Here is a 26,130-nt window from a genome sequence, read left to right as displayed (position 1 = left end):
TCCTAGTGAGTCTAGGGTCCAGGATCCAGGTCCATTTCCATCAAGGGGCTGATGTGTAAGAGGCTGCCTGACTAAGGCAGCCAGGACCCACTTGTAGGATTTTCCTGCTGCCCTGACTTGTCTGTGCTGCTTGGGATGTTTGAGCAAGGGCTGGATCCCAGGGTCCTAGGCACCCAACACCTACTTCACTTGACCCAACACCTTCCTTGGAATTCTGACTCCTGCGGACCCTTGATTTCATGCTACCTTCCTGGTCCTGGCCTAGGGCTTAGTCTTAACAGGAGGTTCCCAGATGCTTGCCTGGTTCATTATCATTTACCCCACCTAGAACACTGATGGCTTGACTCTGTGACTTGTTGTATAGCTTCTTGTTACCACCGTGAAATACCTAAGACAACAAAAAAGAAGTTTAATTTGGCATAGGCATTTGGGGAGTGAACTGTGAACCATGTATCTCTGCCTTTCAAATACATTTTTTAAAAAGATTTATTTATTTATTTGAAAGTCAGAGTTACACAGAGAGAGGAGAGACAGAGAGAGAGAGAGAGAGAGAGAGAGATCTTCCATCTATTGGTTCACTCCCCAATTGGCTGCAATGGCCAGAGCTGTGCTGATCCGAAACCAGGAGCCAGGAGCTTCTTCCAAGTCTCCCGCACAGGTGCAGGGACCCAAGGACTTGGGCCATCTTTTACTGCTTTCCCAGACCGCAGCAGAGAGTTGGATCGGAATTGGAGCAGCCAGGACTTGAACCGGCACGTATACGGGATGCTGGCACTGCAGCTTTACTCACTACGCCATAGCACCGGCACTCAAATAGATTTTAAAGATGTAAAGAGGGCTGGGCATTACAGCATAGCCACTAAAGCTGCCACCTGTGATGCTGGCATCCCATTTAAGCACCAGTTCATGTCCTGGCTGCTCCACTTCCCATCCAGCTCACTGCTAATGACCTGGGGAAAGCAGCACAAGATGGACTAAGTGTTTGGGCCCCTGCCACCCACATGGGAGACCTGGGTGAAGTTCCTGGCTCCTGGCTTCAGCCTGGCCCGATGCTGCTTGTTGCAGCCATCTGGGGAGTAAACCAACAGATGGAAGATTCCTCTCTCTGTCTCTCCCTCTCTCCAACTCTCCTTCTCTCTCTGGCTTCAAATTAATAAATAAACCTATTAATAAAATTTTAATTAAAGAGCTTGGATTTAAAATCAATTAAATTAAAAAGCTAGTACCAGAGGTTAGGTATGAGCCAATCAGAAGCTTCTGGGGCTTTTCACAAACCCAACTAGAGGCCTGGGGGTGCTCTTGTCACCAGGCACTCCCCCCGCCCCTTTATGGAGCTCTGTGCATGATTTCTAATTTCCTTTCCACTGGTCTGTAAGTCTGTCGTGGGCATAGCTTTTGCCTGGTATACAATAGGAGACTAGAGAAAGGCCCTTGGCCACAGTTGGTTGTGTGCTTGGGCCATTTCTCTCCAGGCTCTAGGAGAGTCTGGTCTGTTACAGTCACGGCCAAGCTCCAGGCTCCACCCCACAGTCTGTTTGCTCTGCTCTGCCCTGGGTTGCCCGTGTCCCCCATGGGCTTGGGAGGAACTCCCCCTTCTTACTGACTTGCTCCCTTGGCCTTGGGGTCTTACAGAGTCAGGGACTCCTCTCTTCCCTAGGGAAAGGCTCAGTAACAGCCAACAAGTTTCACGCAACGTCTCAGCTCTGTGGTTGTAGCCAGCGTCTCTTGCCAGGCTCAACTTCTCTCCCCCATCATCAGGGTAGGGACCCTTCCTTCCAGTAACCATCACACTCAGTTGACAAGACCTGTCTGGGCACAGTTAAACCCCAGTGGTGGTGACAACCTGCCACCCCCCTCTCTGCCCGCCACGGGGAGTGACAGGTTCAAAGCGGTCCTTTGATGAGACCAGCTCTGTACCCTCACAGCCCCCAGGAATCTGATCATGAGGCCACCAATCTGAACATGTGAACTGAGGCACAAGGTAAGTGATCACATTGCTTTATAGTAACGTTTCACATACACAGGCATCACAGAGAGAGAGAGAGAGAGAGAGAGAGAGAGAGAGAGAGAGGCAGAAGTGCCAACTCATTGGGACTCAAAATGAAAGGTGATATGAGCATCCCCTTTGTCCTAGTTTGAAGACAACCTGCCCTGACTCAGATTCCCGGATCTTGGCCCCAACTCACTAGTTATTAAGTTTAATAACTTTTCTGTCCTTCAATTTCCCTGGCTATAAAACATGGATAACAGTAGGCTAGCACTTCCTCATCAGATTGTTGGTAGGATGAAATGAACTGATGCCTATAAAGGACCAGAAACAATGCCTGCCACATAGTAATTGCTCAACCAATGGTCCCGCCACTCTCACATACGTCACAGTGAGACTCAGCGCATCACCCACCCCACAGGCATTCTTCTCTCCCTTCTTCCTGCTGCTCCAGGGAGTTCTCCGTGCTCCTCTGTGGAGCTGCTGGCTATTCGCTGCCCCAGGCTCCTTTCCAGTAGAAGACAGCCACAGTGTTGACCATAGTTCCGGCCAACGAGCTGGGAAGGAGATCTGTGGGAAGTGTGTCTGAGAAATGCTTCCTCCTGACAAGAGACTTGGGTGAAATAAACTCTTCTCCTTTCGCACTTCCATAACTCTGGTGTGAAGACGTGTTACTTGGAGCTGAAGCAGCCATCTTGCCACCAGGAGGGAGTGCCAGGTGGATTGCAAGAGCTTAGATTCAGTGTGTTGATATTACCGATTATTCATCCTGCCCTGGAACCACTTACCTCCCACCTTCTCATTAACTAAAGAAATCCAATACCTTTTGTTTTAAAGCTACTATAGGAGTAGCGCTGTGGCGCAGTGGGTTAATCCTCTGCCTGTGACGCCGGCATCTCATATGGGCGCCGGTTCGAGTCCCAGCTGCTCCACTTCCAATCCAGCTCTATGCTATGGCCTGGGAAAGCAGCAGAGGATGGCCCAAGCCCTTGGGCCCCTGCATCCATGTGGGAGACCCAGAGGAAGCTCCTGGCTCCTGGCTTCGGATCGGCGCAGCTCCAGCTGTTGTGACCATTTGGGGAGTGAATCAGCAGATGGAAGATCTTTCTCTCTGTCTCTACCTCTCACTATCTATAACTCTACCTCTCAAATAAATAAATAAACAAATCTTTAAAAAAATAAAGCTACTGTAAATCTCACTTTCTATTATTGACAAACAAGAGTATCTTAAGTAATATAACGAACGAAGGAATCCTCACACAATACAAAACCCTGTGGCTCAAGTGTTGTTCGCATTTCAAAGGTGAAGAAGCTAAAAGCAACGTGGCTGGCATTTTGAAGACATGTTGCCTAATCAATTCCTTGCAAAAGCTCTGTGAGATAGGTTCTATCAGCACGTACAGATTTCTAAACTTCTACATTCCGTAACTACTACGTGGAAGAGACAGGACTTGAACCTGCAGCCCCCGACGCTAAATACAATGTTCTTTCCAATATTCTTTGGTGCTAATTGCTTGGCATCAACATTTCTGGACACTTTACTCCACTGCGAATGTTCAATAAATAAAAATTCAGTAACCCGCATTCGGGTCATGTCAACCTGAACATAATTATGCTCACTGCTTAGAAAGTGCATTTGCTAACTAAATATAAGTCATAAGGATGGAGATTGGTGGCGATGGCTGGGTGCAATCCACAGTCCTATGGCCCACGAGCCAATGTTATTTCTGTCTTCAAGCTCTCCGAGAATTTATATTCCTGATCTGCTCTTCAGCTGGTAATTACACAGCGTCTGTTCTTTTTAAATCTTTATTAGTTTTTATTCTCTCCCAGATGTTGAGTTGAGCTGCATTGATTTCAGGATTTCAGGGAGCGGTCCAGCTGCTGGGTTTGGGAAGCATCCGTATTTTGTTTCTTTTCAGTCCTTCAACTTGAATTTATGATGAGGTCTTGATGAATAGTACCCTCCCCTCAGCCCTGCCCTCTTTGCATGTGCCTGCGCGTGTGATATCTTTGGCTTAATTACGAGGCTGTGTCTCTCATCGGGAAATTTATGTGATGACTGTTGCCAAGATCCAGGAGCCAGGACCACGGATTTGTGGTTCAAACATCCTTGACTTCATTCTGCAGTAATATCCCACGTGCAGCTGGGGAGACCAGGTAGCTCGTTAATTTAAAGCTCTATCAGGTTGAGAGTTTAACTTGTCAGCCCTGCAGTGAGTTGCAGACATATGATAGGAATCAAGGATTTCAGGGGCCAAGGCAGAGGCAGGGGTAGGGATAGAAATGGGTGGGACAGAGAAGATGGATGGGGATGGATGGGTGATTGTGCTTATCGCGTTTACATAGATAGGACCTTAGAGGTTGGCCTTTTGTCCAGAGACTGCTGGCTGTCTAATAAATTCAGTTTAAGTGGCCCATTTCTTGCCTTTCCAAATAGATTCTAAGTCCTTTGCATTCAAAAGCAATTCTAGTAACATCTTGCTGTGTAACGAGTCCCCCTCCATATTCAGTAGCTGAAAGCAGTCACAGGTATTTTGCCATCTCTTATCACTTCTGGGGTCAGTTATGTCACATAGCTACCATCAGACACCGTGGGGAATGGCACAGGGAAGATGGTACCAACCACTTCTAACCGCCTCTGTCAGCACTGCCTTGGTCTGAGGCACCCTGATCTACCCTCTGAATTAGAACACCGGTGCTCCCCCAACAATCCCTCCCCACTTCTGCCCTTGCCCTGTAGTAAAGTAGACCATGACCTTAGCCTCCTTAGAACCTGCAGTGGCTTCTCATCAACTTGGAGTAAAAGCCAACATCCTTGTAGTGGCTTGGACGCCTACATGGTCTGACCTCGCCTGTGGGATCTGACGTGCCCCAGCCTCCAAGTGCACCCTAACTGACTCTGTCTCTTTCTCCCATCAGATCCCACCTGTCCCATGGCAAGAACTATGACTATTTTGTAAACTTCTCTGGCCATTCGTTGCCACATAAGAGCCCAGCTTTGATGTTGCCAGAGCTTCTGATTTTATTTTTTCAAAAGAAATCACATATCTAGATTTTTATGTCAAATTGGAGAGTTAAGTATTGGCAAGTAATATAAATTTGGCACTTACAGAGAGAGAGAGAGAGTGAGAGAGATGGATTTTCCACCCACTGATTCATTCACCAAAGGGCCACAGTGGCCAAGACTGGGCAAAGCTGAAGCCAGGAACCTGGAACTCCATCTGGGTCTCCTACATGGGTGCAGGGGCCCAAGCCCTTGGGTATTAGCATTAGCAGGGAGCTGGATTGGAAGCAGAGCAGCTGGGAGTTGAACTGGTGCTCCAATATGGCAACTTAACCTGCGGCACCACAACGCTGGCCCCAAGTAATATAATTTTTAAAATTGGACCAGTCCAATAAATCTGAGGCCACAGTTCTCTAATTTATGACCCCTGGCCTTGTGTGAAGAGGTGGTGACCAGGTTTGTGGAAGGCAGGCTCGGAGCCTTGGTGGAATGGGGAGAGGGACCTGAGGCAGCCACAGCCCCATGAGGCCCCTGGTTTACATGCTTGGCCACCACCAGCAGGGGGCGCTGAAGGTTTCCTTCCCCCTCCCCCTGCCCCATCACACCTGCTCATCCTCCACCTCTGTGAGGCCTAAGCCACAAACTGGGTACCTCTCCCAGGTGCCGACGGGAGGAGCATCACGTGTGACAAGCAAAGATGACTTGGGCTCTCAGGTCTGTGTGGCAAGATCTGTGCAGACGTCTCTTGGGACCTGCCCTAGTGGAGTTGTGCTGGCTCCTCTGGTTGGATTCCTGCCTCTCAAACTCTTGGTGGCCAGTGCTCTGGGGCAGCACCTGCCTGCCAGAGACAAGCAGGAACAGGGCAGGGCCGTGGTGGGAGGAGGGGAGAGGGAAGGCCCACGCTGGGATTATGGGGCCTTCACTGTATTGCAGCCAGCAATGCCGACATCCCATAGGAGTGCTGGCTTGAGTCCTAGCAGCTCCGCTTCCGATCCAGCTCCTGCTTACTGTGCCTGGGAAAGCAGCAGAAGATAGCCCCAAGTGCTTGGGACCCTGCCGTTCATGTGGGAGACCCACGTGGAGTTCCTGGCTCCTGGGTTTGGCCTGGACCAGGCCTGGCTATTGCAGCCATTTGGGAAGTCAACTAGTGGATGGAAGATCTCTCTCTCTCTCTCGTCTCTCCTCTCAGTAACTCTGCCTTTCAAGTAAATAAAATAAATATTAAAATTTTAAAAATCTGAGATTATCACCAGAAGATTCAGGCATGGAGGGAATTAACTAGCTTGTTCATGAACCAAGTCAGAAGGAAGGCAGCCAGGGGTATGGGAAGCCAGGCAGCTCCAGCTGGGGTCTGAGTGCCTGTGTCCCTAGATAATCCATGCGCAGACCCCTAATCCCCTGTGGGTTGGTGTTAAGAGGTGATTGGGTCAGGAGGCTCTGCCCTCGTGAACGGGATTACGAGGGCAGAGGAGAGGCCTGAGGGAGCCCCTTGTACATCCCATCGTGTGGGGGCACAGAGGGCGCCATCCACCAGGAAGGAGCCCTCATTGGACGCTGAATCTGCTGGTGCCTTGATCTTGGATTTCCCAGCTTCTAGAATCATGAGAAATAAATTGTTGTGGCTTTTAACTCATTCAGTTTGCAGTATTTTGCTGCATCAGCCTGAACTGGCTAAGTCAGGGCCCAGGATACTCCTGTCTGGTAACTAACAACAACCCCTGGAGGCAGGGGGCATCTCTGTTCCTGAGGCCACACCGCTAATGCGTGGTGGGGGTTGATTCAAATCCAGGGCTGCTGGACACCGGACCCACGTTCCTTCCCCTCCAGGCTCAGCCCAGGACTGGATGCAGACATGAGTCCTACAAGCCCAGGATCAGATATCCAGGACTTCATGGGACGTGAGATCCTTCTCTATTGCTTCTTTTATATTTTTTAAAAGATTTATTTATTTATTTGAAAGTCAGAGTTGCACAGAGAGAAGAAGAGGCAGAGAGAGAGAGAGAGAGACGTGTCTTCCTTCCGCTGGTTCACTCCCCAAATGGCCACAACGGCCAGAACTATGCTAATCCAAAGCCAGGAGCCACGAGCTTCTTCCGGGTCTCCCACATGGGTGCAGGGTCCAAAGGACTTGGGCCATCTTCTACTGCTTTCCCAGGCCATAGTAGAGAAAAAAAAAAAGACTCAGTAGGAATCAGGAACCAGGCACAGAACTGACGGGGTCCTTCACTGAGAATCGCAGCCTGCACCTGTCACTCCCTCTGAGGCCCGGCCCAAGGAGAGCACATCAAAGAGAGCCGTCAGATCTCATCTTTGGGGCACTTGGAAGCAGCTCCCCTGCCACGGCTCCCAGGATGAGCTGGGCGCTCCCCAGGCTGAACTGCAGACCCGCAAGCCTCCTCTCTGCTAGGCCTTCTACCTCCTCTGGTCCACTCTTATCTGCTTGGCCAGGATGCCACTGGAGTCAGAGCGACAACAGGCCTGGGCAGACTGCAGAGGGTGGACATGGGCGGGGGGTGACGTGTGATGGAGCCCTCCCGCCCACTGGCTGCGTCCACACACTTCCATGCAGCTTGCAGAGCTGCTTGCGTGCAGTTGATCGAGGCTTCCAAGAGGGAGAAGAAGTCTTTGAGAAGGCACTAATCAGATGGAGTGAGAAGGTGTTACAGCACCTTCCCCCTGAAATGCAATAATCCCATCGCTAATTGGTTACGCAACAGGAAAATGTCTCCGTTAATTTCATAAGGAAAGTACATTAGCCTACTTGTCGATCTCATGTTTCCTTGTGAAATCATGATGCACATCAGTACCCTTTAATAACCGAAGCCCATAGAGAAAATAAGAGTGATTACTTTGTTTATTAACATGCAGTGATGAACACTTCAAAAGCAATTGAAATACATGCAGTGCAGAGTTGAGGTGGGGTCCCAAGAGAGTGATCTGTAGAAAATGAGCAAAGCTGGGGCCAGCGTTGTGGTGAAGGGGCCGGCGTGGTGGAGCAGCAGGTTAAATCAACACTTGCAACGCCGGCATCCCATATGGGTGCCAGCTGGAGTCCTTGCTGCTCTACTTCCAATCCAGCTCCCTGCTCATGCTCCTGGGAAGCAGTAGAAGATGGCCCAAGTACTAATGCCCCTGTCACTCATGTAGGAGACCCGGATGGAGCTTTAGTCTCCTGGCTTTGACCTGATCTAGCCGTGGAGAAACAGCAGATGGAAGGTTTTCTCTCTCTCTCTCTCTCTGTTACTCCACCTTTCAAATAAATAAATAAACCTTTAAAAAATTAATTTGAACCTGGACAATTTAAACTTCATATTTTTTCAGGTCTCTATCACCCATTTGTGCACCTGTGAATTAAATCATATAAAAAACCTAGGATGTGATTCAGGGTCACCCTCACAAGAGTTTCTTCTCCAGAGACCACAGGAGCCTGAGGCCCATATGAGGCCCATAGTCCTTCTCTCTGTACTGATCTTTCCTCCAGGTGCCCTCAGTGAGACAGGGGCAGATGCAGAGGGCAAAACCCTTTCTACAACAGTCAGTGGATACCCACGGAGACATAAAGTCTGCCAGAACAAAGTCTTATTTTTTTTTTAAATGTGTTTATTTGAGAGGAAGAGAGACAGACAGACAGCTCCCATCTGCTGGTCCACAGTTGGAGCTGAGCCAGGCCAAAGCTGAGAGCTGGATCTATCCAGGTCTGCCATGTGAGTGGCAGGGATCCTAGTATCTGAGCCATCCCCTGCTGCCTCCCGAGTTTGCATTAACAGGCAGTTTGAAGTCAGGAGGCAGAGCTGGGAATTGAACCCAGGCACTTCCATATGGGATGTGCGTATCCTAACTGCAAGGCCAACCCTGTCATCCTGCACAATGTTCAATATCGTCACCTGTTTTGTGTTTTCCATACCCGCTGTCCGAATCCCTGGGTCCTGAGTAAGTTACCTCCTTTGGGGAAAAAATAGAAAGACTTTGAAGGTGTGATTGGATTAAGGATCTGGAGAGGGTGAGATGATCCTGGCCCACCTTTGGGAGGTGGAGGTGCAATTTTACTCCACACAGAGGAACGGGAGGCAGTGAGAGCCGGGAGCAGGAAGTGGGGGATGTGGCCACAAGCCAAGGAACCGGGCAGTCTCCAGAGGTGCTGGAACAGACAAGGACCCCTAGAGACGTGGGGGTCGCACAGACCTGTGGACACCTGACTGCCCAGTGAAATGGACTCTGGATTTCCAGCCTCCAGAGCCACAAGAGAATAAGCGTGTGTTATTTTCAGCCCCAGCATTTGTAGCAGTGTACCCCATCCACCCCAGGAAACAAAGCACACCCCCTTCGTGATTTCTGCCATCCTTGTTTACTAACATTTTTCTTTAAATTGATTCTGAGCTAACACAGCTGTCTGCTTTCACTTGGCCCCAGCAATAACATTCACTCAATACTCCTTTTCTCATGCTTATTTATCCATTTTCATCTGCTTGAAAGGCAGAGGGACAGAGAGAGAGGGAGAGACGGAGAAACAGAAGATCTTCCATCTGCTGGTTCACTCCCCAAATGGCCACAACAGCCAGTGCTGGGCCAGGCTAATGCCAGTAGCGCAGAACCCCATCTGGGTCTCCCATGTGGGTGGCAGGGGCCCAAACACTGAGCCATCACCAACTGCCTCCCAGGACACACTAGCAGGAAGCTGGATCAGAAGCACAGCAGCCAGGACGCAACCAGGCACTCTGACAGGAGCTGTAGTCAACCAGGCACTCTGACATGAGCTGTAGCCGTGGCAAGCAATGGCTTAACTCCCAGCGCCATGATGCCAACCCTGAAATAATAATTCTGATACGTGCAAAATAAATATTCCATTTAACATCATTTCATTTCCTTTTTCATTTTTATTTGATTTGACTTTTAAATGTATTTGAAAGGCAGAGAGACAAAGAGACACTTCTATCTGGTGGCTTCATTTCCCAAATGCCCACATCTGGGGCTGGGCCAGGGTGAAGCCAGGAGCCCAGAATTCAATGCAAATCCCCCAAGTTGGTGGCAGGGGCCCAACTACTTGAGTGATCACCTGCTGCCTCCCAGGTTGCACACTGGCAAGAAGCTGGAATGAGGAGCAGGGCTGGACTTCGAACCCAGGCCCTCTGATATGGGAAGTGGGCACCCCAAGGAGCACTCACCCACTCTGCCCAACACTTACCCCTAGCAGCACTTTAAATGCTCATTCTGGTTTCCCCTACAATTAATCAGTGAAGCACCAGACCCTCCCCCGCCCCCATCAAAGTGATCCCCACGTTGTGAAACACCGACCCAGCTCTCTGAGGCTTGGAGGAGTCCACGGTGCAGCTGGGCTTTCAACACTGCTCTGGTAATTTCAAATTTCACTTGGAAATTATCAGAAGAAAGAAGAATCAGCCCCTTTAAAAATAGAAGTCACTGCTGCAAACTTTCACAGAGCCAGATTTTAAACTGCAGAATTTAGCAGAATCTTAAATCATTCCTAGTAGTTACTATCATACAAATACACATCCTTGGAGGGAAGGAGGAGGCTGTGGAGTGTATTAGCCTTGAAAGCGGGATGCAGTGACAGAATCTAGCTTACAGGAACCTGTCTTAGCAGCCTGAACCAGAAGGGCAGGTGTGGGGCCAGTGCCATGGCACAGTGGGATAAAGCACTGGCCTCAAGTGCCGGCATTACATATGGGTGCTGGTTCAAGTCCCAGCTGCTCCTCTTCTGATCCAGCTCTCTGCTATGGCCTGGGAAAGCAGTAGAAGATTGCCTAAGTCCTTGGGTCCCTGCACCCACGTGGGAGACCAAGAAGCAGCTCCTGGCTTCAGATCAGCCCAGCTCTGGGCACTGTGGTCATTTGGAGAATGAACCAGCAGATGGAAGATCGAGCTTCTCTCTCTCTCTCTCTCTCTCTCTCTCTCTTTCTTTCTCTCTTTCTCTCTCTCTCTGCCTCTGCCTTTCTCTGTAACTCTTACAAATAAATAAAATAATTCTTTAGGAAAAAAAAAAGGCAGGTGCCTACGTTTTTCTCTTTTTCTGCCTTGAGATAGAGGAGTGGAAGGTAGAGCAGGAATTGATATGCAAGGGGGAGGTACCAGGATTTCAACGCTGAAGAAGAGTCAGTTGGAGATCTGGTAAGGCCTCCAGGAAATCAGCAGGGGCAGGCACTCAGCAAGGTGGGTAACGTGCTGCTTGGGACACCTGCATCCCATTTCGGAGTCCCAGCTGTGCTGGTGGGGACCCAGTATCCTGCAAACATGCACCCTGGGAGGCAGCAGGAGATGGCTCAAGTACTTGGGTCCTTGTCTCCCACACAGGAGACTTGGGTTGATTTCCAGGTTCCTGGCTTTGGCCTTGCCTGGCCCTCACTGTTGCAGACATTTGAGGCATGAATGAGCAGATAGAAAAATCTCTCTCTCTTTCTTCCCTACTCTGCCTCCCTCGTGTGTGTGTGCGTGTGTGTGTGTGTGTGTGTGTCTATCTCTCTTTGCCTTTCAAAACAAACAAATAAATTTTTAAAAATTTTTTATTTGACAGGCAGAGTTAGACAGTGAGAGAGAGAGAGACAGAGAGAAAGGTCTTCCTGCTGTTGGTTCACTCCCCAAATGGCCACTATGGCTGGCGTGCTGCGCCAATCCGAAGCCAGGAGCCAGGCGCTTCCTCCTGGTCTCCCATGCAGGTGCAGGGGCCCAAGCACTTGGGCCATCCTCCACTGCCTTCCCGGGCCACAGCAGAGAGCTGGACTGGAAGAGGAGCAACCGGGACTAGAACCCAGCACCCATATGGGATGCTGGGCGCCGCAGGTGGAGGATTAACCAAGTGAGCCATGGAGCCGGCCCCCTAAATAATTTTTTAATAAACGAGAAAATATGATCTTCAGAATAAAGGGAAGGAAATAAATTATAAGATAATGAAAACATATGCTACCATCCAAGAAGACAAGAAAAAGAAGATATATAATAAATACATATGCATTAAAAAGAAGAACTGATGTCTAAAGGTGGCCAAGCATTGCAGACAAAGACAGTCCGTGTATTTCCATCCTCTTGGCCACAGCAAATATTCAAAGGAGGGGTCAAAGAGAATCAGGCTCAGGACATTTTATTCCACATGCTTCCAGAAAGAATCTGAACTGGGCTGAGTCTGAGTCGGTAGGACAGGACCTGCTGGGTGCAGTGGTGATGAGAGGGCTTCAGGGCAGCAGAGCTGACACAAAGTTACAACAAACAGAGGAAAGCGGTTAAGAGACAGAGAGGTCACATGACTGCTGGAGACCCTAGATGCAGCCATGCCTGAGGCTTCATCCCCTTGCACCCTCCACTTAACATGAACCAGCACATTGCTCTTTCTCCCCTTTTTAAAGTTGGTTTTCTGGTACTTACACTTGAGCGCATCCTGATAAATTAGGTTGAAGGCACAAAGGCTGCCTTTTTAGAAACAGTGTATATCTTTCTCATAGAGATTTTTAAAAGTGTATTCACTCGCTCAGGCTGCGGGTGTGGATTGCACTCCCTACTTGCCGCTCTGCTGGGCTTGCTTGTGCAGGGAATAACCCGTATAAGCAAGCTGGGAAGCCCTGTGGTTGAGAGACAGTTTTCTCCCGGAAGTAGCCTGTCTCCAAGAAGGCCCCCAGTGACGCTCACCTGCTGGCGTCCAGGTCCTTGTGTGTCCAGCCCTGGCCAGAGCTGACCTGTGAACCCAATGAGCACTGTAGAAATCAACATGAAAGACAGTGCTTGGGTCACAGTGCATCTCCATCTCACTGCCCTGGCGGCATTCCTGCTGGGGGGAGCTGGCTCCCCTGTCCTAAGGACTCTCAGGCAGCCCATGGAGAACTCTAGGTGTTGAGGAACTCAGGCCTCCTGCCAACAGCCACCACCAGCTCACCAGCCAGGCGTGCGTGCGTGCATGCCCCATCTTGAAAGCAGGTCCTCCAGCCCCAGTCCAGCCAGAAGCAGCCAGCTCAGCTGCTCCTTAGTACCTGCCCCACGGAGTGTGCAAGAGAAGAAACTTTGACTGTTGCTTTAAGCCACTGTGTTCTGGAATCATCTACTCAGGAGCAATAGGGAACCAGCGCAACCCTCAACAGTCCTGCTCCTGGACAAACTCTCTGCCCGGGCTCCTCCTGATGGTGCTGTTACCCATCCGCTGCTCCCGGCAGCCCTTGCTCTCGTCCTCCTTAATGGCAGTGTTCTAACAATTGCCCATGGGTGTCACTCCCACGCTTCCTCTCCTTTCTTTTCTTATTTTTTAAATTGTATTTGAAAGGCAGTGAGTCAGAAAGGGAGGAGCAGCTGCCTCCTAAAATGCGCATTAACAGGAAGCTGGATTGGAAGAAGAGGAAGAAGAGCCTGGGCTTGAGGAGGGCATCCCATGTAACAACCTAACCACAGTGCCAAACGCCCCACCCTATTCCTCTCCTTTCTCCCTGTTCCTCCTTCCTCCTCTACACACTCTCCAATAAAAGCTTTTTTAAATTTGTATTTGAAAGGCAAACACACACACACACACATGCACACACACACACACAGAGAAACAGATAGACACACACAGAGATCTTTCACCTTCTGGTTCATTCCCCAAACGCCCATCACAGCCAGGGCTGAGCCAGGCTGAAATGAGGATCCAAGAACTCTTTCTGGGTCTTCCATGGCACTGGCACAGACCCAAGTAGTTGAGCCATCACCTGCTGTCTCCAAGAGTGTGCATCAGTAGGAAGCTGGAATCAGGGGTGGAGCCGGGACTCGAACCTAGGCACTCCTATATGGGACGCAGGCGTTCCAAGTAACATCATAACCACGGCACCAAATCCCTGCCTTGCATTTTCCTTTTTAGAGAACATCATGACAACAATGACAGCCAATAAGCCTAGCTATAAAAAGAAAGTCGGTTTCTTTATGTATCTCAATAAACTGGGAAAATTCTGCTTTTGTTTTGAGCCTGTTGTTCCTTTGTCTGTGCCTCTTCCCCAGGCACAGAGAGGAGAAATCTGCCACCTCCCCTTTCTGCAGGGGAGTCCAAGCACTTGGAAGAGCCCTGTGAATTCTGATCTCTACAGGGCTTTGGCAGTGGTGGAAGGGGCTGGGGAGCAGTGTGCCACCATTGTCATGGCAACACGCTCCCTGGTGGGCACTGGGCTGCACTCCCAGGCAGGGGAAGTGACTCCCCAGTGGGTGGGCATCGGAAGGCGGTGCTACCCAGGAAACAGACAGGGCTGAGGCAGCCAGGCTAAGCAGGTACCCCATCTGCAGGGCAGAGAGCCTGGTGGTCAGAGCCTGCAGGGTAAGCCCGACTCTGGACCCAAGCACACTCACTCACACGGGCACATGTTTGCCTTCCCAGCTATTTCACTCCTTGCTGATATAGGCAGTTCTGGGCTGCAGGTGATACTGCCTGTCTCCAGAAGGGAAGCTCAGGAAACTGTACCATTCACTGTGCTGTGGTTCCCACATAGGACTGTGTACTGAGGTTGCTTGAAGGTCTTTACATGTGCTGATGCCCAGGGCAGACATGGTGACTGATGCCACCTGGGGGATGCCCACACCCCATATTGGAGTACCTGGGTTCAAATCCCAGCTCCACTCCTGAGTCCCACTTCCTGCTAACATGTACCCTGGGGAGGCAGGCAGCAGGTGATGGCTCAAGTGGTTGGGTCCCCGCCACTGATGTGAGAGACCTGGACTGAGTTCCAGGCTCCTGGCTTCAGTCTGGCCCAACGCAGCTGATGTGGGCCTTTAGGGAGTGAACTAGCAGATGGAAGATTGCTGTCTCTCCCTTTCAAATAAAACATGTTTTAAATATACCCAGAACAGAATAAGTCCCTGGTGCCTGGCTCTGCCCCCAGACATTCTTGGATCTCAGGCGATCCCAGCATGCAGAGCAGAGTGTGGGAGGCATCGAGACACGCCAAGGTTCTCAGGCAGAGCTGCACGTGAGAAGCACCTGGGGAACTTAAGAGAGGAATTCAGACACCGGATCTCCAAAATTCAGACTCGCCCGGGCCAGTCCCCACATGTCCCACAGGGTTCCAGTGAATCTGGTGAGCCCTTGGGTTGCAAACCTGTCATCCAGGTAAATCTGGCTTCCTAGAGTGTGTGGGCAGCAAGGAATGTGGGAGGAACGGGGGAAATCAGAAGCTGCCATGGGCTTCAGTTTTTAGTCCTTGATGTTAGGAGAATGGGGCTTGAACTATTAAGTTAAAATGATTTGACTGCCGCCTGTGACGCCAGAATCTCATGTGGGCGTCAGTTACTGTCCCGGCTGCTCAACTTCTGATGCAGCTCCCTGCGAATGTGCCTGGGAATGCAGCTGAGGGTGGTCCCAGTGGGTGGGCCCTGCCAAATCAAACTCCTGGTTCCTAGTTTCAGCCTGGCTGTTGGTGCCATTTGGGGAATGAACCAGCAGATGGAAGATCTTGCTCTCTATCTTCCTGTCTCTCTGCAGCTCTAACCTTCAAATAAATAAATAAACCTTAAAAAAATTATTTGAGGTGATGGGCATTTGACATGGCAGATGGCAGTTAAGATACCCATATCAGAGTGCCCACTTTGAGTCCTGGCTCCTCTGCTTCCAAAACAATTTCCTTCATGGTTAATGTACCCTAGCAGCCAGCAGTTGATGGTACAAGGCCTTGGGACCCTGCCACCTACATGGGAGACCCTGATTGGGTTCTGGGCCCCTACTTCAGACCTGGCCTAACCCCAGCTATTGTGGGTATTTGGGAGTGAACTAACAGATGGAAGATCTCTCTCTCTCTCTTTTCTCCTTTCAAGTAAATGAAAATAAACTTTTTTTTTTGTATTAACTGTAAAAACAGGGGTGGACTTTGGGGCACAGTGGGTTAAGTTGCCACTTGGGATGCATGCATCCCACATTGGATAGAATGCCTAGAATCGAGTCCTGCCTCCATTTCCCATCCAGCTTCCTGCTAGTGCTCCTGGAAGGCAGGGGCTGGTAATCCAAGCAAGCACTTGGGTTCCTGCCACTCCTGTGGAAGATCCAGATGAAGCTCCTGGCACTTGGTCCAGTTCCACCTGTTGCAGGTTTGGGAAGTGACCCAGTGGATGGGAGATCTCTCTTTCTCTGTCACCCTGATTTCAAATAAATATGTAAATAAAACTTTATATATATATAATATTTCATATATTATATATATAATTTTAACAAGTATAGGCCAAAATTGGCCTGACATCATTACTTCTGTATGGTTCAATCCAATACCAACTCACTGAGGGATAAGCTCCAAAGATTTTTACCAAGGGGAGCAACTGGGACTTGAACTGGCACCCATATGGGATGCCGGCACTGCAAGTGGCAGCTTTACCCCTAAGCCACAGCGCCAGCCCCTGCTCCACTTCTGATCCAGCTCTCTGCTATGGCCTGGGAAAGCAGTGAATATGGCCCAAGTGCTTGGGCCTTCATTGGAGATCTGGAAGAAGCTCCTGGCTCCTGGCTTTGGATCGGTGCAGCTTCAGCTGTTGCAGCCCTTTGGGGAGTGAACCAGCGGATGGAAGACCTCTCTCTCTCTCTCTCTTTCTCTCTGCCTCTCCTCTCTGTAATTCTGCCATTCAAATAAATAAATAAATCTTCTTTTTTTTTTAAAGATTTTTACCAAAGCTCAGGGCCAGAGTCCAAGTTCCTAAGTAGTGCCTTGGTAATCTGGAAGCCAGCAGTCTGCTCCCCTATAAAGACAACTTTGGTAGAAGGTGGAACTCACCAGAGGTTTTTAAAGGGCCCTGATCTCCTAGGTAACCTGGGGAAAGGCTAGAGGTGCAAAACTTATGTTCATTATTCTCTGACTTACTATGAATACTTCATATATTTTTAAAAATTTATTTTATTTATTTGAAAGGCAGAGAGAGAGACAGGCAGACAGACAAGAGACAACACATAGAGATCTCCCATCTGCTGGTTACTCCCCCAAATGCCTGTGTAGCTGGGGCTGGACTAGGCCAAAAAAGGAACTGGGAACTCAGTCTAGGCCTCCCAAATGAGTGGCAGGATCCAACTTGAGCCATCACCTGCTGCCTCCCACGGTGCACATTATCTGAAGGCTAGAATCAAGAGCAGAGCCGAGACTTGAACCAGGCACTCTGATGTGTGATATGAGCGTCCCAAGGGGTGTCAACCACTTGCCCCTTCATTTCTTTCTTCTAAGTTTCTTTTTAATCCACTTTAGATTACAAAAGGGATACAAGCTCATTGTAGCAATAAAACAATACCAAGATTTATACAGAAAAGTTCATTCTCATCCCCCCCCCTTCCCTTCTACCAGGTGACCAATGTTAACAGCCACCTCATTTAAGTGTAGTTAAAAAATTAGTTGTTCCCTTGGGGCCAGCACTGTGGTGCAGCGGGTTAATGCCCTGGCCTGAAGCGCCGTCATCCCATATAGGCACCGGTTCAAGACCCAGCTGCTCCACTTACAATCCAGCTCTCTGCTATGGCCTGGGAAAGCAGTAGAAGATGGCCCAAGTCCTTGGGCCCCTGCACCCACGTGGGAGACCCAGAAGAAGCTCCTGGCTCCTGGCTTTGGATCGGTGCAGTTCCAGCCGTTGCGGCCAATTGAGGAGTGAACCAATGGAGGGAAGACCTCTCTCTTTTTCTCTCCCTCTCTCTCTCTCTTTCAAATAAAATAAACAATAAAAAAATGAGCTGTTTCTACATCAATGAATTTGCCCGATAATTGAAACTGACAAACCCTTGCAATAACTCAATGTCATTTCACCACTGTGGATAAAGATCCTTGGAAAAAGTATGACATACTGCCTTGACTTCTATTTTTTTTTTATTTTAAAAATATCTTAAGTTTCTTTATTTATTTTTATTTATTTGAAAGGCAGAGTGATGGAGAGAGAAAGAGAGAGAGAGAGAGAGACCTTTCATCTGCTGGTTTACTCCCCAAATGGCCACAACAGCCAGGGCTGGACCAGGCCAAAGCCAGAAACCAGGAATTCAATCCTGGTTTCCTACATGGATGACAGGGACCCAAGCACTTGGGCCATTATCTTCTGCCTCCCAGGTGCATTAGCAGGGAGCTGGACTGGAAGTGGAGGTAGGACTCAAACTCAAGTGCTCTGATACAGGATGTCGGCATCCAAAGCAGTGGCTTAATCCACTGTACCACAATACCTGCCTTGCCTTGATTTGTAAAATGGAATTATTCAAGGTCATTGTCATCCTTATAGAACCTTATATTTGAATAATGTTTTCTAGTTCATTAACCACTTTTTTTTTTTTTTTGACAGGCAGAGTGGACAGTGAGAGAGAGAGACAGAGAGAAAGGTCTTCCTTTTTCCGTTGGTTCACCCCCCAAGTGGCCGCTACGGCCGGTGTGTTGCAGTCAGTGAGTTGTGCCCATCCAAAGACAGGAGCCAGGTACTTCCTCCTGGTCTTCCATGTGGGTGCAGGGCCCAAGGACCTGGGCCATCCTCCACTGCACTCCCGGGCCACAGCAGACAGCTGGCCTGGAAGAGGAGCTACCAGGACAGAATCCGGCACCCCAACTGGGACTAGAACCCGGGGTGCCAGCGCTGCAGGCGGAGGATTAGCCTATTGAGCCGCGGCACAGGCCATCGTTAAGCACTTTCAATGAGTTGCCTCCTTGGGCTGTTCTGCCAGCCTGCAGGGTAAGTTAAGCAAATAAATAAATGGCTTTGTTCCTGTCCCTGAGACCACAGTGCAGGGCCTGGCACTCACAGCTCCTGCCTTCTGAGTTTAGTTCAGGACCTGCTTACTCAGTTCCGCCTCTGCCATCCCTACTGCTCTGTACATTACTGAGTGTTCATTACCTGGCATCTCAGGGGCTCTTGATGTGTGCTACAGAGTTCTGGCCAAGATACTTTCAATTTTCTTGAGTCTTTTTAAATGATTTTCTCTGATCCTTGAACACACCCACTATCAAACTTTTAGCTGGGGCTTCTTTCTCCTGCCCAAATATCTTGTTCCACAGACTATGGAACTAAACTAGATCTTATTTTATTAAAAAAAAATTTAAGAATCTATTTACATTCACTTGAGTGAGTGGGGAGGTTTGAGAGAGAGAGACAGAGAGAGAGAGAGAGAGAGAGAGATCTTCCATCTGTCAATTCACTCTTCAAAAGCCTGTTAACAGCTGGGAATGAGCCAGGCTGAAGCCAGGAGCCCAGAACGCCATCTGGATCTCCCAGGTGGGTTGCAGGGACCCAGGTATCTGAGCCATCACCTCTTGTCTCCTAGGATGTGCATCAACAGGAAGCTAGATTGAAAGCAGAGCTGGAACTTGAACCAGCCACTCAGACAGGGGATGTGTCTCAAGCTGTGTCCTAACTATTGAGCCAAATACCCGCCCCTAATACTAGATGAAAAATAGTGTATTATAGTTGTTTGTGAACTGTGAGTGACTAGGCTATAAATGAGATTCTCAAAGTTTTTTGCAAGGGATAGGTGTATGGAGAAAGCTCAGGTGCATAGACTTCCACTTTTTTTTAGTATTATGGGAACTTTCAAACCTATCAAAAAGTATTGATACTAATATAATTGATCCTTATGTACCCACTTCAACAATTAACCACAATGCATACATGTCTGGCCTTGCTTGTTTAAAATTATGTCTTGCAGGATTCTGGATTCCTGGAGGTGTCTGGACATGGGCCTCTAAGACAAGGCTTTCCTGTCATCAATGTCCTCAAGTCTGACTGTGAGAGTCCCCTAAGTTCCCTCGAGGCCATTTAGGGATGCTTGCAGGCACGGTCAGCTTTGAGGGGAGGTGGGCTACAAGGTTCTTCTTCTTTTCTACATTAAAAAAAAAATGCATTTACTTATTTGAGAGGCAGAAAGAGAGCGAGATCTCATATGCCGGTCAGTTCCCACAACCCCTGACTGGAGCTGAAGTTAGGAGCTGGGGACTCCATCCTGGTCTCCCAAGTGGGTTAAAGAACTTGTACCTTTTCCCTCCCCGCCACTTGCTCTCTTTTGTTGAGATCCTCAGTGCCTAACCAGACCTTTCTCAACTCCTTGCAATGCAAATGGCAAAACAGATAAGCTGCACAGGGCAGCTAAGAAACAGATAAGAGGGAAATTCCCTGAGACTTCAAAGAGCACCCCCCCCCCACCTACTCTTCCACCAGCTGTAGTCTACACCTCCCCTCTCCCGACAAATTCCCCCCTCCTAACCAGGATAAAAACCTGAGTCCCAAATGCACCCTGCTGCATGCAGTCTCTCTGCTTCAACAAACCAATCTGCCTCTGTTGAAGTCCGTCTCTGTCTCCTTTTCCCATCTCTCCTTTCTGGGGGTACGGAAGACCAGAACCCCGAGATATTCCAAACCTAACACGGGTGGTACAGACATAGCTAGTTGAGCCAGCACCATTGTCCCCCTCGGGGTCTGCATTTACAGGAAGCTGGATTCAGGAGCCAGAGCGGGCATCAAACCCAGGGCCTCTGATTCAGGACCCAGGTATCCTCACTGTGAGGCCAAGCACCCTTCCCCTAGGAGCTGCTTTCTGCCCTCTTTCCAGGCTGACACAGGGTGGCCCCTGCTCCTAAGGCTCCATCTGCAGGGGGCCACGGGAAGGCTTGGGAACTCCTCCTTTGCCTGCTGGGGAAGCCAGGAGGAATGTGAACTTGCTTTCTGTTTCCTCACCAAGGTCATGCCCAAGGGCTCTGGGAGGAATTTTAATTAGTCCAGAGAGTAACTAGGCATTACCTCCACCTTCTTAGGATACCAGGCCAGGAGGGTTCCACGGACCATTCTCTGGCTTCTCACTCCTTCAAGCGAAGTTTCTTCTGGACTGCACCCAGCTCCGTGCACAGGAGCCTCGGGCATTCAAAGGAGCTCAGCCCCTCATCCAGCATGTTCCCTGCCTGCCTGACCGTGGCCTTGTGAAACAGGTGTCACTGCTCCACTTCTGTAGACGAGGAAATCGAGATTTAGAGAGGCGAAGCCACTTGTCCTGGGCGTGTAATTAGTAAGCAAAAAAGTTGGGACTCGGATGAGCCTCATCATCTGAGTCGTCGTTAATAAGTGGGGAGCTAATTATAGTCATTGAAGAGACTGTTCCTTTTTTTCTGTTGTTGCGATTAATTCTGAATTTATTTTTAGTCTCCAAAAGAATAGAGACTTGGGGTGGAGTTTTGTTCTCAGAAAGACAGGGACTATTTCTGACAGTCATCCGTCGCTAGCCCTTTCTCGCAGGAGAATGCCAAGAACCTGCAGTCAAGTCGCTCCTGGGCATCCCCCCCCCCTCCCCGCCATGCTCCACATTCCCCAGGGATTTGCATGCCCCTAAGCTACTTTTAATGAACTCTGTTGGACTGTTGGGTCACCTTGGCAGAGAGACATCCCTCCAAAGGAAAACTCCAGCTTCTGCCGCGCTGCTGGGGGGAAGAAATTCGGATCTGGCTGGTGTTGGAGAGAGAGAAGCAGATTGGGATCAATAACCAGGGGTGGCTCTGTGCATGTGCATGGACGCGTGCGTGTGTGCACGCAAGGGTGTCACATGCGTGTGCAGGTAGGGTAAGCAGGTGGTCCTGGGCCAAGGAGCCCTGAGGATGAGGCAGAGGCCCTGGGAGGGGCCTCAGTGCTCTGAAACAACTCTTCTAAGCCCTGGGGGTAGTGCGTGAAGTTTTCCAGACTTCAGATATGTTAATGGCGGTCAGCAAGCTGCGGTTAGGTTCTGGAGGCTCTCTGTTTATGTGGCTTCCTGTGTCTCGGTGGGGATTTGGTTATTTTTTCCCAAAGGGCAATGTCATTTGCATACTCCCCCTGGCTGAGGTTCCAGGCAGAGTGGGGACCAGCAAGGTGGAGATCTCTCTCCACACCCTCCGGGCAAGCACTCTCTAGCCCCGGTCATTCTGTGTCTTCTCCCCTTTCTTTGTGCTCTTCTTCCTTCTTCTTTCGCAAAGGAGCCCGACAGCTTTCACTGGGAACCCAGCCTTCTGGGGCTTCAAAGTTTGTGAGGGGTGGTCCTGGAAAGACCTGGGACAAAGCTGGGTTTGGTTTCTCGTTGTCTCCCTCGTCACTTCCGTCCCCTGTCCCTGTGTCCGGTGTATGCTCTCTCTTCTGTTCCCCATGCTCTTCCTTCTTTCTTCACTGACCTAATACTGCCTGACCTCCCACTCTGCCTCTGCTTTGCTTCCTCTTCCCTTCCCTGCTTTGCGGTGGTGGTGGGCCTGGCAAATAACGCACCAACTACACCTCTCTCACATGCATACCTTATGCTTTCTGGTGGTACAAACACCTCAAGATGATATGACAACCTTCCAGGTACAGTCTGAGGACTACATTAGAATACAAGGGTCGGGGGGGGGGGACTGGTTAAAATCAGATTCCTTTTGGGGAGGGAGGCGTTTGGTGCAGTAGTTAAATGCCACTTGGGACGCCACATCCCCTGTTGGAGTGCCTAGATTTGAGCTCCTGATTCCAGCTTCCTGCTAATGCAGACCCTGGGAGGCAGCAGATGTTGGCTCAAGTGGTTGGATCCTTGCCACCCAAGTGGGAGTTCAGGATCCTGGTTTCAACCTGGTCCAGTCCTGGCTCTTGCAGGCATCTGGGGAGTGAAACAGCAGATGAGTGATCTGTTTTTGTCTTTGTCTCTTTCTGTGGGTCTCTGCCTTACAAATAAAAGAAACGCCTATAGGATTTTTTTTTTAAAGATTTATTTTATCTTATTTGAAAGACAGAGTTACAGAGAGAGGTAGAGACAGAGGTAGGTCTTCCATCTGTTGGTTCACGCCCCAGATGGCTGCAATGGCTGGAGCTACGCCGACTGGAAGCGAGGAGCCAGGAGCTTCTTCCAGATCTCCCACGTGGGTGCAGGGGCCCAAGGACTTGGGCCATCTTCTACTGCTTTCCCAGGCCATAGCAGAGAGCTGGATCGGAAGAGGAGCAGCCGGGTCTAGAACCGGCACCCGTATGGGATGCTGGTGCTTCAGGCCAGGGCTTTAACTTGCTGTGCCACAGCGCCAGCCCTGCCTGTAGGATTTTAAAAATTATTTAATTCCTGGGTCACATCTCAGATTCATTAAGTCTCAATCTTTGGGGGCGAGGCCCAGGAGCAGATGTCATTTCTTTCTTATTTTTTTAAAGATTTTATTTATTTTATTTGAGTGGTAGAGTTACAGACAGTGAGGGGGAAGAGAGAGAGAGAGAGAGAGAGAGAGAGAGAGAGAGAGAGAGAGAATGAATGAATCTTCCTTCCTTTGGTTCACTCCCCAGTTGGCCGCAATGATTGGAACTGAGCTGATCTGAAGTCAGCAGCCAGGAGCTTCTTCTGGGTCTTCCATGTGGGTGTAGGGGCCCAAGGACTTGGGCCATTTTCTACTGCTTTCCCAGGCTATAGCAGAGAGCTTGATCGGAAGAGCAGCAGCCAGGACTCGAACCAGCGTCCATATGGGATGCTGGTGCCACAAGCAGAGGATTAACCTACTGTGCATTGGCACTAGCCCCCAGATGTCATTTCTAACATGCTCCCCAGGCATTCTTACACATTCTTCAGTTTCAGAATACTTAGCTGGACCCTCTGGCCTTTCCATAAAGTATATGAAGTACATTATATAGTATTTTACATACACATGCAGTATATCAAGAGAGAGCAGCAGTCAGTAGCATCCAATGTACCCCATGCACCCTCACTAGCCCTCCCCCAAATAACCTCTCTTGACTTCTGAGAATTTCAAGTAAATGGACCCCTGCTGTCCATACTCTTTACCGATCAGCTTCTTTTGCTCACCATCACAGCTGTAGGGTTCCCTGATGCTAAATGTAGCTGACTTTCTTCATTCCATCACCATGTCACTACTTCCCCATTCTGCTGTCAATGGATACTGGGTTGTACTGGTTTGGAGCTCTGAACACTGTTGTCTTTTGGTGAACCTAGGAGCACACCTCAGTGGGTGTATATACCTGGGAGAGGAACAGGTAGGGATCTCAGTGGGTGTATACACCTGGGAGAGGAACAGGTAGGGATCTCAGTGGGTGTATATACCTGGGGGAGGAACAGGTAGGGATGCTGTGTTCTGCTTGCTAAAAACCACCAGTCTTATCATGGGCTTTTGCCACCAAGTACCAGAGCTTCCGGTGTAACTCATCCTCACTAATTTGTGGACTTTTCTGTTTTCATCTTCACTCGCTGGTGAGTGTGTACTGGTGCCTTCTTATGATACTGATTTGCTTCTCTGGAAGACTAATGAGGTTGAGCATCCTTTCATGTGTTATTGGCCATTTGGGATCTTCTTTTATGAGATGTCTATTTAAGATTTTTTGTGCTTTTTTTTTTTTCCCTATTAGATAACCCACCTTGTCCTCACTGATCTAAAGCAGGGGCGGGGAACATGCAGCCCACAGGCCATACAAGGCCCATGAAATCATTGGGTCTGACCCTGCCAAGGCAACCGCAGGCAGGACTTGAAATCCAATAAATCTATAGCAGGCTAATTTTTAAGTTGATGATTGTGTATGGACTGTGAGTGATGTTATAAATATCCAAATGGCCCTTGGCAGAAAAAAGGCTCCCCGCCCATGAACTACAACATAGATTTTCTTTATATAAGCTGCCATATTTATCTCTCTATAAACACGCTAGCTTTTCAGGTTGTTGTTGAACCAATGCAAATGAGCGGAGAAAAATACCCTTGTTGGGTAAGTAGGTCTTCATTTATATATATATATGACATATATAAATAACATATATACAACATTATATAGTATATATAATTACTTTAATTAAAATATGTTATTGACAATTATCCACATTTATGGGGTACTGCGTGACATTTCCTTTTCTCTTTGTGCTCCTAGCTTACATATTTGTATGTTAACAGCTTCACTGAGATGTAATTTCCATACTAAAAAGTTGAGTTTTAAGTGAACAATTCAGTGATTTACTGAATTGCACAATCATCACCACAGTCTAATTTTAGAACATTTTCATCATCCCCAAAAGAAACCTGATGCTCCCAGCCCAAGCCCCAGGCAATCTCTAATGCATTCACTGTGTCTGTGCATCTGCCTTTTCTGGACATTTGCTATAGATGGACTCACACAACACCCGGATGTGTGCTTCTGAGTCTGGCTTCTTTCACTCACATAATGTCTTTGAGGTTCATCCATGCTGTAGCACGTGTCAGTGCGTCCTTCCTTTTCATGGCCGAGTGATATTCCATTGTATGGACAGACCACATCCTGTTGGTGTGTTCAGCAACCCAACGGGCATTTCAGATGTTCTCACTGTTTGGCTATTATGAATAATGTGGCTGTGAATATTCACTACAAGTTTTTATGTAGACTTGAATGTACTTCAAAAAGTTCATGGGACATGGAATCAAAAGATTATGCAAATGTTCCATGAACTTTTTAGAGACCCCTGACTATGCTTTCTTGTCTCTTAGGTAGATTCCCTAGGAGGGAATTGCTGGATAACATGGTGAATTTATGGTTGACTTTTTAAAAACAAAAAACATTATTTTATTTTGGAGGGAGGGAGAAGAAGAGGGAGAGGGAGAGGGAGAGAGGGAGAGGAAGAGGGAGAGGGAGAGAGAGAGAGGGAAAGGGGGAGGGGGAGAGGGAAAGGGGGAGGTGGAGGGGGAGAGGGGGAGAAGGAGAGGGGGAGAGAGAGACAGACTTGCCATCTGCTGGTTTACTCTATAGATGCCCAGGAACCAGAACTCAATCCAGGTCTCCCACGTGAGTGACAGGGACTCAACTGCTTGACCATCCCCTGCCGCCTCCCAGAGTGCACACTGGCAGGAAGCTGGACTAGGAGCAGAGCTTGGACTTGAACCCAGGTACTCAGGAATGAGAAGTGGGCTTCCCAAGTGGTGTCTTACCTGTCAGACCACATGTCCACCTCCCGTTTGACATTTTCAGAAGGTAAAATTCTCATATTTTTCTGCTATCCATAGGCTTCTAGAAGGGCATATAAGCCTGTTAAGCGTAGAAGAGAAATATCCACCCCCACATAATGATGAAATGCACGGTGTAGAGAGAAAGCTGGCTCTAGGGGGTGTCTAGTTGAATCCAGATGATCTTGTGTGTGTCTTTGAATCAGCCAGTATAGAAGATCTGACTACGGATGGGGCTCTGAAGTATCTATGCAACATGATTCAGGAGGGGCCAAATACCCACTTTTTGTAAGACTTAACCTTAGGCTTGAAGGGATATAAAT

At 49.0% G+C, this 26,130-nt stretch overlaps 1 long non-coding RNA gene across 6 annotated transcripts in view; it reads right to left on the bottom strand.

Moving 5' to 3' along the window:
* Positions 1 to 26,130, bottom strand: part of LOC127484348 (uncharacterized) — a 62,688-nt gene that overhangs the window by 33,237 nt on the left and 3,321 nt on the right. For 2 of the 6 annotated variants that reach the window (XR_016224290.1, XR_016224294.1), the window contains exons 3-5: positions 25,793 to 25,871; positions 23,698 to 23,870; positions 21,342 to 23,365 (exon numbers count right to left, since the gene is read on the bottom strand). The exons of 1 other annotated variant lie outside the window; for it this stretch is intronic. This is a non-coding gene — a long non-coding RNA (uncharacterized LOC127484348). Of the gene's footprint in view, positions 1 to 21,341; positions 23,366 to 23,697; positions 23,871 to 25,065; positions 25,202 to 25,792; positions 25,872 to 26,130 lie in introns of those variants that run through there. 3 more of the 6 variants (XR_016224293.1, XR_011383664.2, XR_016224292.1) reach the window with 2 other exon arrangements.

Source organism: Oryctolagus cuniculus, chromosome 17, assembly GCF_051225735.1.
Source record: "Oryctolagus cuniculus isolate XC-2025 breed Fujian yellow rabbit chromosome 17, ASM5122573v1, whole genome shotgun sequence".
NCBI lineage: Eukaryota > Metazoa > Chordata > Mammalia > Lagomorpha > Leporidae > Oryctolagus > Oryctolagus cuniculus.
This window is presented reverse-complemented; position numbering and strand designations above follow the sequence as displayed.